The 15,082-nt window shown below is 41.9% G+C and overlaps 1 long non-coding RNA gene across 1 annotated transcript; it reads right to left on the bottom strand.

Moving 5' to 3' along the window:
* Positions 1 to 348: 348 nt before the first annotated feature.
* LOC138855425 (uncharacterized) lies at positions 349 to 10,698 on the bottom strand. The gene is made up of 3 exons (XR_011394663.1): positions 10,543 to 10,698; positions 1,734 to 1,821; positions 349 to 1,280 (listed from the first exon to the last, which is right to left on the bottom strand). It is a non-coding gene; the product is annotated as an uncharacterized lncRNA (long non-coding RNA).
* Between the last annotated feature and the right edge of the window lie 4,384 nt (positions 10,699 to 15,082).

Genomic DNA, 15,082 nt, shown 5'->3' with positions numbered 1-15,082 from the left:
ATGAATTAGACGTGTAACACCCCGGTATCCTTACTCTGAAGACGTTTCGCCAATCAGTGGCTTTATCAATTCAATACAGAGAAGTTTATTTGAAGGCGTTGTCATCATCTTAGGTGGCCACCATCTATACTTAGGGACTGATTACCTCGTTTTGTCCAATTTCAACACCTTTAAATAACCTCTGTATTGAATTGATAAGGCCACTGGTTGGCGAAATGTCTTCAAAGTAAAGATACCCGTGTGTTACACATGTCTTTTGTGAAGAGTTAATGGCATTATTTAAACAAATGTAACTTGAATCTCTTTATATATTTTTTCATGTAAAATAATCAGTAAGCCTATTAAAAATTAACGTCTCTAAGATCGTGTACATTACATGATTCAAGTGATAACTAAAACATTTCTTAAAACGAATTGCATTAAAGCAATCATGTTTGTTAAGAAAGAAATTACAGTCATCTTGTTGAGTTTGAAACAATCTGAGAAGAGCTTGTTAACACGGCAGTAAAACACAATCTGGATTGAAGCAATTTCACAGTTCAGAAGCTTATTAAATGTTTAATAGTTCAGTGCACAAGCCAAACATTATTTAATTTAGTTTCGAATTATTTCATATTCTTGCATGTTATTACATAAAGGCTCTTTACATTGTCACATAATGCACTTAGTGCAGGGATACGATGGTGAAGCTGTGAAAATTGGCCTGCCAGTAACTAGCTCATATTTCATTGTCTATTAATATTATCTCTGCCATCTTTCTTCATTGGCTTCACACTATTGACTAATATCTCTTTCCTCTCACATTGCTTGACAAACACTCGGTAAGATAGCATATTCTTTCAGACTCGCTCCTGCCACTGGCTGTTTGAAACAACATTCCCAGCTCTTAATCTGAGATTATGGGCTCAAGAACAGTGTGAATATACATGCAGAGATAGAAGAGGTTGTCCGAGTACAAATAACAGAGATGCATATGAAGCTACGATATAAATAATTTATGCAGACACAGTTCACACACAGCAATCGGTAGATTAACACTGGAATATTCAGCAGTATAGAGAACATTATTATCTGAGACCCATGTGTCTCTAGGAATATTATGAACTGTAAGTTGTGCATCTTTTATTACCCCGTGAACTGCACCTCTCAATGTCCTGTGAGCTGCACGTCTTGGAACCCTGTGAGCTGCAGCTCTCAGTACCCGGTGAGTTGCAGCTTACACAGACATAGAGGGAGGTTGTCTGTCCTCTTTATCAGTACGAACTGTCCGTAGGCTGACACTGGAAAGAAAAAAATCTATCAGACTTCTTACAGAACGAGTCTGTTCAATATACTATGTATGTCTTAATGATATACACAATATACGAAAACGTTTCGGTCCTTGGACCTTGTTCATACCATCAAGGTCCCAGGAGCGAAACTGTTGTTCATGTGTTTTTAATATGCCTTCATTTTTTCCCGTCAATTGCATGCCTGTCTCCTATTATCATGTCTACTTGAATACCGATATATATACACTATGAGAGGTGTATGTCTCTCGTTGTGTATATACTTTAATTCCTATTTTAGGTGGAGGGTAGGAGTATCACAGTGGAGGGTGAAAGTACTAGAGTGGTGGAGGGTAGGAGCACCACAGTGATGGAGGGTGGAAGCACCACAGTGGTGAAAGGTGGGAGCACCACAGTGGTGGAGAGTGCACTGTAACAACGTTGTAGAGGAGTGGTGTTACTCACCGTTGTAAGTCTGGACAGAGTACTGAGTTGGTGTATCGCTCATCGTAGCCGCCAGAGTCTGGTTGGTGGCCTTCAAAGACATACCCACCTGTAAAACAGTTACCTCGCATGGGTGCTTAATTGAATTTAAAATATTTCTCGATTACATTAAGGTCATTAAGGCTGCACGTAAGTGTTCACCATCAGTCAAGGATATTTTAATCCCAAATATGGACCTATGGGAATTAAAGTAAAATCTAAGGGCATATATACTGAGATGTACACTTTTCCATGTATACATGCTCTGCTGCTCTCACTGTAACCTATATATATATATATATATATATATATATATATATATATATATATATATATATATATATATATATATATATATATATATTGTGTATATATATATATATTATATATATATTATATATATATATATATATATATATATATATATATATATATATATATATATATATATATATATATATATATATATATATATATATGACAGAACATTCACAAAACTACTATACAAAGTAAAACAACATAGGTAACTCAGAGCTACTTCTCGAATACTTCGTCCAGCTCCCCGGCGGTGGGCCACGTGCCCAGAATGCTGCAGGCATTTCCTCTCTGGATCGCAACACTGAGTCTCTGGAAGAGGAAGCTGGTCGCCCTGTGGTCCTTTGTTTCTATGATGAGCTTTTCACCTAGCTCTATTAGGAACTTTAGAGCACACTTGCCCCATGCTCCAAGGGTCTCTGACCCTATTGGGATGAAGTTATAGCAAGGGGGAAGGTCTTCATATTTGCGGATCTTCTGAGTCTCCCTGTGGCTGGCAGCTCCACCCCCTTCCACTACGGAGTATGGCAAGTAGGTGTCTGCCAATGTGGCGGCACATGTATAGTCCCAGGCAATCTGCTTTCCATCCTTCCAAGGTAGCATATATATATATATATATATATATATATATATATATATATATATATATATATATATATGCCGTGCCGATTAGGCAGAACTTGCGATCTTGGCTTAAATAGCAACGCTCATCTTGCCATAAAGGACAAATGAAAATTTGTGTATGCAATGATTTCGCAAATATCATTCTAAACCTAACGAAAAAATATATTTGATTGTGTTTGTTTAGTATTAAATTACTGTAAAGGTATTTAAAATGTATCTAGTTGGGTTAGGCTAAAATAAATTTCACTTGTTATAATAAGGTTAGGTAAGTTTTCTAAGATTCTTTTGGTGCAAAGTTAAAAATTTTTACATTAACATAAATGAAAAAAATATATCATTAATCGTATAATTGACCAGTTTTACATATTCGGCACGACACACATATATATATATATATATATATATATATATATATATATATATATATATATATATATAAGTGATAAGCAAAGCTAAAAGAGTATGAAATTCAGGTTGTGATCTAATCGAAGATCAACCCAGAGGGAGCCTTTCACGTGTGTTGAAATATGAGTAGCGAGCATACAAGCTTACTTAAATGTAACTCGGTTCAGCCTGCTGTCCTCTTCAAGGGGGGCTCCTTGGCGTGGTTAAGAGGCTCTTGGTCTGAGGAATTAGCCCTGTCGGTCTTCTTCCTCAGACCGAACCTAATTACCCCCCATTCTCCCCTCCCCTATCCCATCCTCCCCTTTTTCCATTCCTCCTCCTCCTCACCCCTCCCTTTTGCCCTTCCTCTTTTTGGCCTTTGGGATTTCTCCCACAGGCGTGCTAGTTCCTAGGTAGGGGAAAGGACACCGGGGTCCATCCCATTCCGTTGAGGTTCTTGGCGGTGGCGTAGTTTGCCGTGGAATCTGGATTGCCTGGGGATGTCCCGATCCCTCTCCGGTATCCCGGAGTAGCTTTGGGTGTCTTTCGGGCGACGGGTGTATCTCTGGAAGCCACCTTTCGGATTCCGGGGGTGGTGGCCGAAGGAGGTATGCTTTGTGGCGGATATCCGGCCGCCTCTCTTTTGTCCACCGAGGTAGCTCGGCAGATGTGAGGTTGCTATCCCGGATTGCTGGTTTACTGGCATGAAGGGTAGGGTATGGCACGGGTTCCATGCTGCATCTGCGCTACTAGCGGTGTTGAGGTCCTCTTGGGCGCGGAGGGAGATTTCCGGCCCTTTCATTCCTCCTGGGAACTATTCCTCCCTGCTCCCCCTTTTTTTTCTTTTTTTTATTTTTATTTTCTTTTCTTCTTTCTTTTTTTTTTTCTTAAAAACAAAAAGCAAAGGAGTAACCTAACCATGGCAGCCCTAGTCCATGAACCCACTACCCCCGGGCCCCTTCTTGATACTGCACCCCATTCTGACCCTGCCTTGTGTTTAGACCACTCTTCGGACACTCCTGATGCCCCTGTACCTCTTGCTGGTGCTGTTTCCTCACCCGCTTCAGGTACCGGGGCTTCGACTGACTCCTTCGATTTGTCTGAACTCAGCTCTCCTTTGACTATGCTTCTGGCTTCTCCCTCTACGGTACGGGAATTTTCGAATCGCCCGCCCATTTCACGCCGGACCAACTCCAGTCCTACTCCTAAACGCCACCGTCAATCTCCTGATGATGCTCCTTCGTTACCTTCCCATTCTACTCGGAAAAGACGACACGTCAAGCACTCCCTCTCCACGCTCAGTTTCGGACCACACAATGGACTAAATTCTTTACTTTAAGACCGACTTCTTCTTCTGTCTACCTTTCTGAACATAGTATTGGCAAAGCGCTCCTGTGTCATGTTGGTAGAGATATTTCATTTCATGCTCTCAAGAGCGGTATGCGCATCATCACTGTCCAGAATGCTGCCCAAGCTCATGATCTTTCTCTCCTTTCGAATATCGATACTACTCCTGTCACTATTGAAAAACATCTTTCTCTCAATTCTTGTAGTGGTACTGTCATTCTGCCCCACACCATAGTCCAACAGAATTTCCAGTCATGTGGCAATGACATTTTTGAACAGCTGGAACTCCAGGATCTCCCAATCCTCAAAGTAGACACTTATGTCCTTCCTGCCCGGGGGCGGAGACGTTACCCTTGCAATGTGGCTCGTTTAACTTTTGACAGCCGAGAACTCCCGTCCTCTGTATATGTCGCGGGACATCGGTTACAAGTTCGAAAGGTGATACCTACACCGCAACAATGTAGAAATTGCTGGCGTTTTGGTCACCCAGCGAAATATTGCAGATCTATGGCCGAATGCCCAGTCTGTGGTGCCGACGACCATTCTAATACATCTTGCAGTCAACCTCCATCTTGCCTTAATTGTAATGAAGCTCACCCTTCGTACTCCCGCCGTTGCCAGGTCTACTTAAATGAACGTGAAATCCGTTGCCTCAAAGAGGCAGAAGGTCTCCCTTATGCTATGGCAGTTACTCATCTCCGCCTCCAAGGGAGACTACCCCGTGTTTCTTATTCTCGTGTTTCCAAACATCCCCCCACTTCTGGGGTCCCATCTTCTGCAGCCTCCTCTGTTGTTACCCCTCCCATAGCCACTACGGCATCTAATCCTTTTGCTGTCCTTGGCTCTGAAGTCCCGACTACAACTCAGTCTGTTCTCCCATCTTCGCGTCCTTCCTCACAAGCCCCAGTATCGACAAGACCTCGTACGACACCTAATACCAATCGCCCCTCTACTCAGAAGTCCAAAAAATCCACATTGCTCAAATCTTTGCCCCTTCCTTCCCTTCTTCCACCTCCACACTTTACCTTTCCAGTCTCTGTACCTAGTTCTTCCCCTCTCTCTGGCTCTATTACAAGTGTGGAGATTCACCCTCCTCCTATGCCTTCCACCCCTGTCCCCTCCCAAGTTTCTCCCTCTTCTACCACCTCCCAGGTTTCTGCCTCTTCTGTGTCCCCCCACACTTCATCTCCAGTCCCTTACACTCTTCCCTCCCCCTCTACTTTGGTACAGTCCATTACTGTCCCAATCTTTACTCACCCTCCTCCTTCTATCTCCAATATGGTCTCCCATACATCTTTGAATTCAGAAACACTTGAAGCCATTTCAGAATATATTGCAGAGACTAAACCTTCAATGGACACTGATTCACTTCCTGTTCCTTCTCTTCCCTCTCCTCCATCTTCACAACCCCATTCTTCGCAACGCTCCGTTCCTTCGCTACCTGAACGTCTTCCAATGCCACCACACGTTGACTTTTCTAACCCCTCTAGTCCGTAGGTGCCTTTACCTACAGATTCCTGATATTTTCTTCATCGCCAATCATGGCCTATTTACAGTGGAATATCCGCGGCCTCAGGGGTAATCGGGGTGAGCTTCAGATGTTGCTTTCCAGGTTTTCCCCTGTTGGTACTTGCTTACAAGAACCAAAATTACACTCGGCTGTTTTCCAACCTATCTCAGGCTATAATTTATTGTATTCTTCGGATCCTTTCTCAGATGGGACCTTTAATGAAAGTGCCCTTCTTCTACGCAATGATATTCCGTACTGTCAACTATTTGTCCATACCTCGCTGCATTACACTGCAGCCCGTATCCACTTGAATAAGTGGTTTACAATATGTTCTTTATATCTCTCTCCTTCTCGAGCATTTTCTATCCCAGACTTTGCCTTTCTTGTTTCATCCTTACCACCACCACTTCTGTTACTTGGTGATTTAATGCCCACCATTTCCTCTGGGGGGGGTCTCATTGTGACTCACATGGCATCCAGTTGGAGGCTTTTCTCGCCTCTCACCCCCTCCATGTTTTAAATACGGGTACTCCCACCCATATTGATCCTCGTACTCATACTCTCTCTTGCATCGATCTATCAGTCTGCTCTTCCTCCACTGCACTAGACTTCACCTGGTCTGTTGTACCAGACTTACATGACAGCGATCATTTTCCGATCATTCTTACTTCTCCTTCCTATTCACCACCTTTCCGTAGCCCTCGCTGGCAGTTTGAACGGGCAAATTGGGATCTTTACTCACACCTCACTGCTTTTAGTGAGGTTCCTTCTTCATCCTCCATTGATGAGCTCCTACACATCTTCTCGACGTCAGTTTATACCGCAGCTTCTCATTCTATACCCCAAACCTCAGGCAGGCATTCTCAGAAGTGTGTGCCTTGGTGGTCTCCTGCTTGTGCTCGTGCAGTACGTTTGAAACGTGCTGCATAGGGCAGGTACCGGTACAATAGAACTGCTGAGAGACTTCTTGATTTTAAGCAGAAGCGTGCGATCGCTCGCCGTGTCATCCGTGAAGCTAAACGCACATGTTGGCAAGACTATGTTTCCACCATCACCTCTGCTTCTTCTATGAGTGCAGTCTGGAAAAAAGTGAGGAAATTGAGTGGTAAATACTCTCCTGACCCGGCTCCTGTTCTACGGGTCGCTGGTGTTGATGTAGCAAACCCTCTCGACGTTGCCATTGAACTTGGCACACATCTGGTCCGTATTTCCCGAGGGCTCCATCTATGCCCCTCGTTTCTTTCCTCAAAGTCTGCCAGAGAGTTAGTACCCTTGGACTTTTCTTCTCTCAGAGAAGAACAGTATAATGTGCCTTTTACACTTCAAGAACTGGAGGCAACGCTCTCAGCTTGCCGATCATCGGCAGCTGGGCCTGACGACATTCATATTCGTATGTTACAACATTTACATCGGTCAGCCCTTGTAGTCCTCTTACACCTCTTCAATCTTATTTGGGCACAAGGAGTTCTTCCCCAGCTGTGGAAATCTGCCATTGTTCTCCCTTTCCGCAAACCGGGTACTACAGGACATGATGCCTCCCACTATCGCCCCATCGCTCTTACTAGTGCAGTTTGCAAAGTGATGGAACGTCTCGTAAATCGACGTTTAATGTGGTATTTAGAGACACACAACAGTCTCTCCGCTAGTCAATATGGCTTTCGTAAGGGTCGTTCTACCATAGACCCCTTACTACGCTTGGATACGTATGTTCGTAATGCCTTTGCGAATAATCACTCAGTTATTGCCATATTTTTTGACCTTGAGAAGGCATATGACACAACTTGGAGGTATAATATTTTGGCCCAGGCCCATTCCTTAGGCCTCCGAGGCAATCTACCATCCTTCCTTAAGAACTTTTTAACTGACAGACATTTCTGTGTTCGAGTCAATAATGTTCTTTCCCTGGACTTCGTCCAAGCTGAAGGTGTCCCTCAGGGATGTGTTCTAAGCACAACACTGTTTCTCCTTGCTATAAATGATTTGGCCTCTGTTCTTCCACCCAATATGTGGTCATCACTCTATGTTGGTGACTTCGCTATTGCTTGTGCAGGCGCTGACTGTCATCTTATTGCAGTTTCTCTCCAGCATGCGGTCGACCGTGTTTCCACTTGGGCCACCACGCATGGGTTTAAATTTTCAAGTACCAAAACTCACCAAATTACTTTCACTAGACGCTCTGTTATCTCCGATCATCCTTTGTATCTCTATGGTTCCCGTATCCCCGAACGTGATACAGTCAGGTTTCTAGGCCTTCTCTTTGACCGTAGGTTATCCTGGAAACCTCACATTACCTCTCTGAAGGCAACTTGTCACAGCCGGCTAAACCTTCTTAAAACCCTTGCTCATCTTTCCTGGGGAGCTGATCGTCGAACTCTGCTTCGCCTACATTCAGCCCTCGTTTTATCGAAACTCGATTATGGTGACCAGATTTATTCCGCGGCCTCTCCTGCTACTCTCTCTAGCCTTAACTCTATCCATCACCAAGGATTACGTTTGTGCCTTGGTGCTTTTCGCTCTTCCCCTGTTGAGAGCCTCTATACAGAAGCGAATGTTCCATCCTTGTCTGATCGCCGTGATGCCCATTGCCTTCGCTACTATGTACGCTCTCACGATCTACACAATCCTTCCATTTATAGAATGGTCACCGATATTAGTAGACATTCTTTATTCGTTCGCCGCCCATGTTTGCTCCATCCCTTTTCTCTTCGCCTACATTCACTCTTGTCTTCCCTTCAGTTACCACCTTTATATGTTCATGTAGCATCTCACTTTTCCCTACCCCCCTGGGAAGTTCCAGATGTTCGGGTCTGTTCTTTCTCACTCCCTTGCTCGATAGCTCAACTGCCTACGGTGGCTTCCCGCTCTCTTTTTCTTGATCACTTCCACTCCCATTCTCATGCCACCGCTGTGTACACAGATGGCTCTAAGTCTTCAGACGGCGTCGGATTCGCAGCAGTGTTTCCGGACAGCGTCGTGCGGGGGCATTTACTATCTTCAGCTAGCATTTTTACTGCTGAACTGTATGCCATTCTTGCAGCACTTATTCGTATCGCATCTATGCCTGTGTCATCATTTGTAGTAGTCTCAGACTCCCTTAGTGCTCTACAGGCTATACGAAAATTTGATACATCTCATCCCCTAGTTCTCCGTATCCAACTTTGGCTACGCCGTATCTCTACCAAACATAAAGATATTGTTTTTTGTTGGGTCCCTGGTCATGTTGACGTACAGGGCAATGAACAGGCAGACACTGCTGCGCGGTCAGCAGTATATGACCTACCAATTTCCTATCGAGGTGTTCCATTTCTGGACTATTTTTCTGCAATAGCTACCCACCTTCGCACCCGTTGGCAGCAACGTTGGTCAACTCTGCTCGGTAACAAACTTCATTCTATTAAACCGAGCATAGGTTACTGGCCATCTTCTTGTCATCAGTGCCGAGGTTGGGAGACCACTCTCTCCCGCCTTCGCATTGGCCACACTCGTCTTACTCATGGGTATCTCATGGAGAGGCACCCTGTTCCTCTCTGTGAGCAGTGTCAAGTTCCAGTATCGATTAGCCACATTCTGTTAGACTGCCCTCTCTATCAACGAGCACGCAGAATTTACCTCCAACGTCGTCTTCGTTCTACTACTCTCTCTTTACCTTCCCTTCTTGCTGATGGACCCTCCTTTAATCCTGACTCTCTCATTGACTTCTTGACAACGACTGATTTACTCCACAAACTCTGATGATACTTTTCGCACTCCCCTCAACCCTTTCTAGTTCAGTCTCTTGCTGCCCTTTACCCTTTCACCATCCACTACCCCGCTGTCATCCGTAACCTATTACTCATCCATCTCCCTTTTGCCACCTGATGCCCTCGCTTCCTTCCTGCCCTGCAGCGCTGTATAGTCCTTGTGGCTTAGCGCTTTTTGATTATAATAATAATCAGCCTGCTGTCAATGACAAATGCCTAGCTTGTTTTCAAGCTACCCTAATAGTTTGATATATGACATCCATCAATTATTAACATCCGTAATAGTTTAAAAATATCTCATGAAGTGCTTCAAGCAGCCTTCATACATTTGTGGCATGGGTCAATGAAACGAGTTAATCCACGTCAGTCAGTTAATAAGTGGGAGATAAACATGTCCGCACACACTGAGGGTTATGTATTTAATTTACGAGGAGACTAGCGGAGAGTACACGCTGACTCAACAGCGTTGGGATATTACTAATAATTTGAGAGATTTACATATTGTCAGCCTATAGAAGTTGTGAAGTAAAAGGACACAAGTGCAACTAATGTGACATTTTATTGTGGCAACGTTTCGCTCTCCAGGAGCTTTGTCAGTAATTCTACCACCATATATACATATACAACAATATACACATTGAAGAAATCATGAAATTTGCTTGATGTCTACATCTGCTGTAGACATTAAGCAACTCATAAATGAAACCAAGGTAGGTTAAGTAAATATGTGTAACTTTAATTGTGAATCTAATAGCAGTTAGTTTGTGTATACATTAAACAAGGCGAACGCATACAACTATGTGTAGTTATCGATAAAAATATCTATAAAGATTGAGATAGATATATAGAACAAAATAATACAATAACATACATAGATGTTAGTGTTCCTGGCGAGGACGGAGTCATTGCCAAAGGAGGTGGTGACGGCTATAGAGGTGACGTTATGAATGTCGCCCATGTCGAGTCCCACAGAGTTACTCTTGCCGTCTGTACAGGGACACCCCGAGAAGTTCATGTAGGCAGGTCCTGACAACTGACACGTGCGTGCGCACACAAATTTATATAAGTCGCATGCAAAAATGTATCAGAAAATCATATTTTAAAATTTTCTTGTTGATAAAGCATTAACCAAATGTCATAGAGAAACATTCTACGATGAAAATTTAATTATTAGTTTTCTGTTTAGACACTTTACCTGGAGTGTGATTCGGGGGTCAACGCCCCCGCAGCCCGGTCCATGACCAGGCCTCGCGGTGGATCAGACCTAATCAATCAAGCTGTTACTGCTGGCCGTTATACAGAGAAGTTTAATGGACCATCAGCAGTACTTGGCAGGGAAACGATCCTTAGTTCTTAATAGTATTATATTGCTGTGATTAGTGCTTATGAAAGCTTTTTATTTATGGGAAGCGCCAGATCTGTTTGCGTCAGTTAGCGCAGGAATTGACGCAGACCTAATCCTCTGTTCGCTAGGCGCGAGACATACCTCCTTAACTGTATTTACCAGATTGTAATTAGGAGAAATAACAGCACTTTCGTCTCATTCAATTTCATACAATTTGTGGAAAATTACATTTATCTGAATGTATCATTATATACATAACAGTAAATGAAAAGATAATTATTATTTATCAGTTAGACATGTAGGAATTTGGGACACCTAGGTTGCAAAAAAATGTCCCCCTTCGATACCTACCACTGTCATATCCACAAGTTGCTCTGGACCTATTAATTACAAATGAAAAATACATCAGGAATGCTGGTAAATATATAAATTTGTGGACTGTATATTAAACATTAAAGAATAATTATAGATATACACAATTACATAACAGAAAGAGAATATCTTAATATCACTCACCAATTTGACTGGAGATTAATGTGTATCATACTCAGAAAACCTCACTCTAACTAAATCTATGAAAACACTGGCCAGAATTATACACAAATCTAGAGAGCTTATCTGAGGTTCCTAGAGCTGTCTTGTCCAGTCGCCTGATATCTCAAGTTATGCAGGAATGCATATCCACCAATTTCGCCTCCTATTTGAGAGGTATCAGCACAATTTTAACCTCTAGAGCACGAAAAATTCTTCCCCATTCACCAACGTTTCTAATACAAATTCAAAAACCAAGATGGCGAGTCTCCTGCCCAGACGCAGGGTTTCCGTTTTCTATGACAAATATTATTAAATACAGTATAGGCCATCTATTTACCTATAAATTACCGTATTTCCGGAAAATATATACAGTATTTTCCACACAATTAAAAAAACTGCTTTAAAAAGTTACGTCGTTAGTTTTAATATTCATAAATAAATTCAGTTCGTTTAAATTCTTTATTTCAGTCAAAAAGTTGAAAATAGTTTATTTCTTAAAAGAAATTTTAGAAACTTCTCATTACTGTTACACGAGATGAGGTCAGGGTAAACAAACAGACGGTTTCCTCTATCCTCTCCTCTCTCCCGTACACTGCCGACTAGAAAAAACACACAATTTTATTTTATTCGATAAGCTCTTGATAGGCTGGCACTGCCAGTTTCTTAGAAAAGGTAATCTAATTTAACAGATCTGTAGAGAATTTAAAATAGACTATAACCGAGAAAATAAAACTGAAAAAATGTGGAAAGTCATCATTTTATGACGCTTTGGAATTTGACATGTATGACATTATTAAAATAGATACCCCTGTAAAATAATATTTTTTTTTTAAATATTATTGGATATCTAAATTTCTACTTCAGGTGGGAGAGCCGGTAATTAACTTAGGTGTAGTAGTAATATTTTTATCTTTAGTGTGTTTCAGAGTCTCTTAATCCTTAAAACATAGATACATGCTGTGTTATTTTTGTACTGTTTTGATTTTACGAATATGTTACTGGTTAAATATTTTCAACGTTAGGCTTTGCTGATCTACGGTTCTGGAACCTTTCGAGGGTGTCAACCTACAGTTTCTAAGTCTAAGAAGGTAAAGGTCCAGGGCCTGTTAAAGGCGTTGATGTCCAGCTCCTGGGTCTTCGGATGGTTGAGCTATGTCTCGTAGATCTACAATTCCTCTCTCGAGAGAGTTTGACGTAGAATTTCTATGCCTCTTTCATGTATTATGGTGCATGGGGCAAGAGTTATTATGATACATGTATAGGAGATACGTCTCCTCAGATCGCGCAGCGACAGAAACGCATTTCGTTCTATATTATCCTTACATCATGACTGGGTGTAACTCTCGTGCTTCCATATTCCCTGATATGCGTCAACAAAAAACCTAGGGTGATATTAACACACCAGGACAAAATACCACTCGCCAGATTTTATTGAAGAGTCAGCTTTTATTGAAGTCAGATTTTATTGAAATCTTCCCGAAACAGGATAGCCTAGAAATTTTTATATAAGCTGTTCGAGATTTTCGGAGTATCTAACACTACGTCCCTTTTTCGTTATCAGAAAATAATCAATATTAAATTCATGGGAAATCATACAACGCCTGAAGAATGTGAAGTAGGGATCATACAACACCCGAGGAATGGGAAGAAGGATCATACAACACCTGAGGAATGGGAGGTAGAATCATACAACACCTGAGGAATGTGAAGTAAGGATCATACATCTGAGGAATGGGAAGTAGGAATCATACATCTGAGGAATGGGAAGTAGGGATCATGCAGCACCCGAGGAATTGGAAGAAGGATCATACAACACCTTAGGAATGTGAAGTAGGGGTCATACAACATCTGAGGAATGTGAAGTAGGGATCATACAACACCTGAGGAATGTGAAGTAGGGATCATACAACGCCTGAGGAATGGGAAGTGATTAGGGATGTTCCAATGAGGTGAAGGATATCTCTGATACATTAGATCAAGACCCCTTCTCCAGCCTGCAGGCACCTTCAGTGAGTGGATAACTGCAGTAATGATGTGAATTATACGCTCATACAGGAAAGGAAAACACGCTGCAGAACGAGTTTTTATTGGAACAGCTTATCGCTTTGAGTTTTAACATAATGCAGCTTTAACCGAACAAATTAATGTCTTAATAAAAACTTGTTATGCAGAGTTTTAATTTTCAGTATTGTCGGCACTATGCCTTTTGCATCAGGTCATGCATGACCCAAGCTATAAATGACTGTAGGACGGCTCAGTAATACTCACAATATTTACCCAACCGATGTGACCCGGGGCGGAAGAGTAGATATAGATCACGGGGCAATCATAGATAACTTTCAGTACCAAGGGTGGTGGTTTATAGTCTGCTGTTGGGTTTTTGAACCCTCGCACTCCTGTACCGTTGGCGCTTGGAGGGAACTGAGCGTTGTAGAGATAACAGTTTACACCTGTGAAGAACCAAGGGGAGAAGAAACGCTAGGGATTAGTCTTTTAAGATCATTTTTATAAACTATATGTCATTGCTTGAAAACAATGTGATATTAACCCAACATTTACAGTTACAGTAAAAAGAAAGAGATCAGAGGAAGCATTCAGAATATATTTCGTACCCATTATTACGTTGAACAGATATTGTGACACTGACATTATCCAACTATTTTTTGACAAGAAGTTTTGGTTTATTTGGGTTTACCTGTCCTGAGCGTGTTTGACTACATCAGCTACAATTAACAATTCATTCTGTCACAGCACTGATTGCATGGTATATGAGCGAGCGAGAGGCGGCACAGAAATCACTAAAGATAGTATTTATTAGTTACTTGAGCATTATTAATAAATGCAAGTTTTCTCTCGTGTTCTATTTATTAATATTTATTATCCACCAGATCCATCGTGACGCAAGCATTAATAAATCACCTTTTATGACAGTCTACTTAAGAAATCTACGAAATCTGAAAATCTTAAAAAAAAAGTAATTACTCTCATACGCTACATAAAGGTAAGTCACCTATCAGGTCATCCTTGTGTTAACTACTGTATAACGTCTACAGCTGATTTAGAGGAGGCGGACTTGTAATGTATGACTGAAGTTATTCAACCTATGAAGGGCAAATAGCCGTGAATGAGATAAAGACAGTAAACATGACACCTACTTGTTTTGAAGGCTTCCCATGACACCTACCTTTGGCGAGGACTTATTAGATGTAGAGACGCAAGTGCTAGTGATGTACCATCTTAATAGATGTATAGACAGTAGTGCTGGTGACTTACCGTCTTAGTAGATGTACAGACACTAGTATTAATGACTTACCGTCTTGATAGACATACTTGCACCATCCCTTCCCGGCACAGCTCAAGATACAGAAGTAATCCCACGTGTGTTGGAAAATAGCGGCAGGGATGGGCAATTTTTCCAGCATGTTACAACTTTTCGGTTTGACGTATTCCTGTGGGTGATAATTCAATACTTCTTACATGTAGTACCCATCTCTGCTTTGACTACGACTGTCAGTCAATGGCTGAAGGCTCT

The sequence above is a fragment of the Cherax quadricarinatus genome, chromosome 5 (assembly GCF_038502225.1).
Source record: "Cherax quadricarinatus isolate ZL_2023a chromosome 5, ASM3850222v1, whole genome shotgun sequence".
Classification (NCBI taxonomy): domain Eukaryota; kingdom Metazoa; phylum Arthropoda; class Malacostraca; order Decapoda; family Parastacidae; genus Cherax; species Cherax quadricarinatus.
This window is presented reverse-complemented; position numbering and strand designations above follow the sequence as displayed.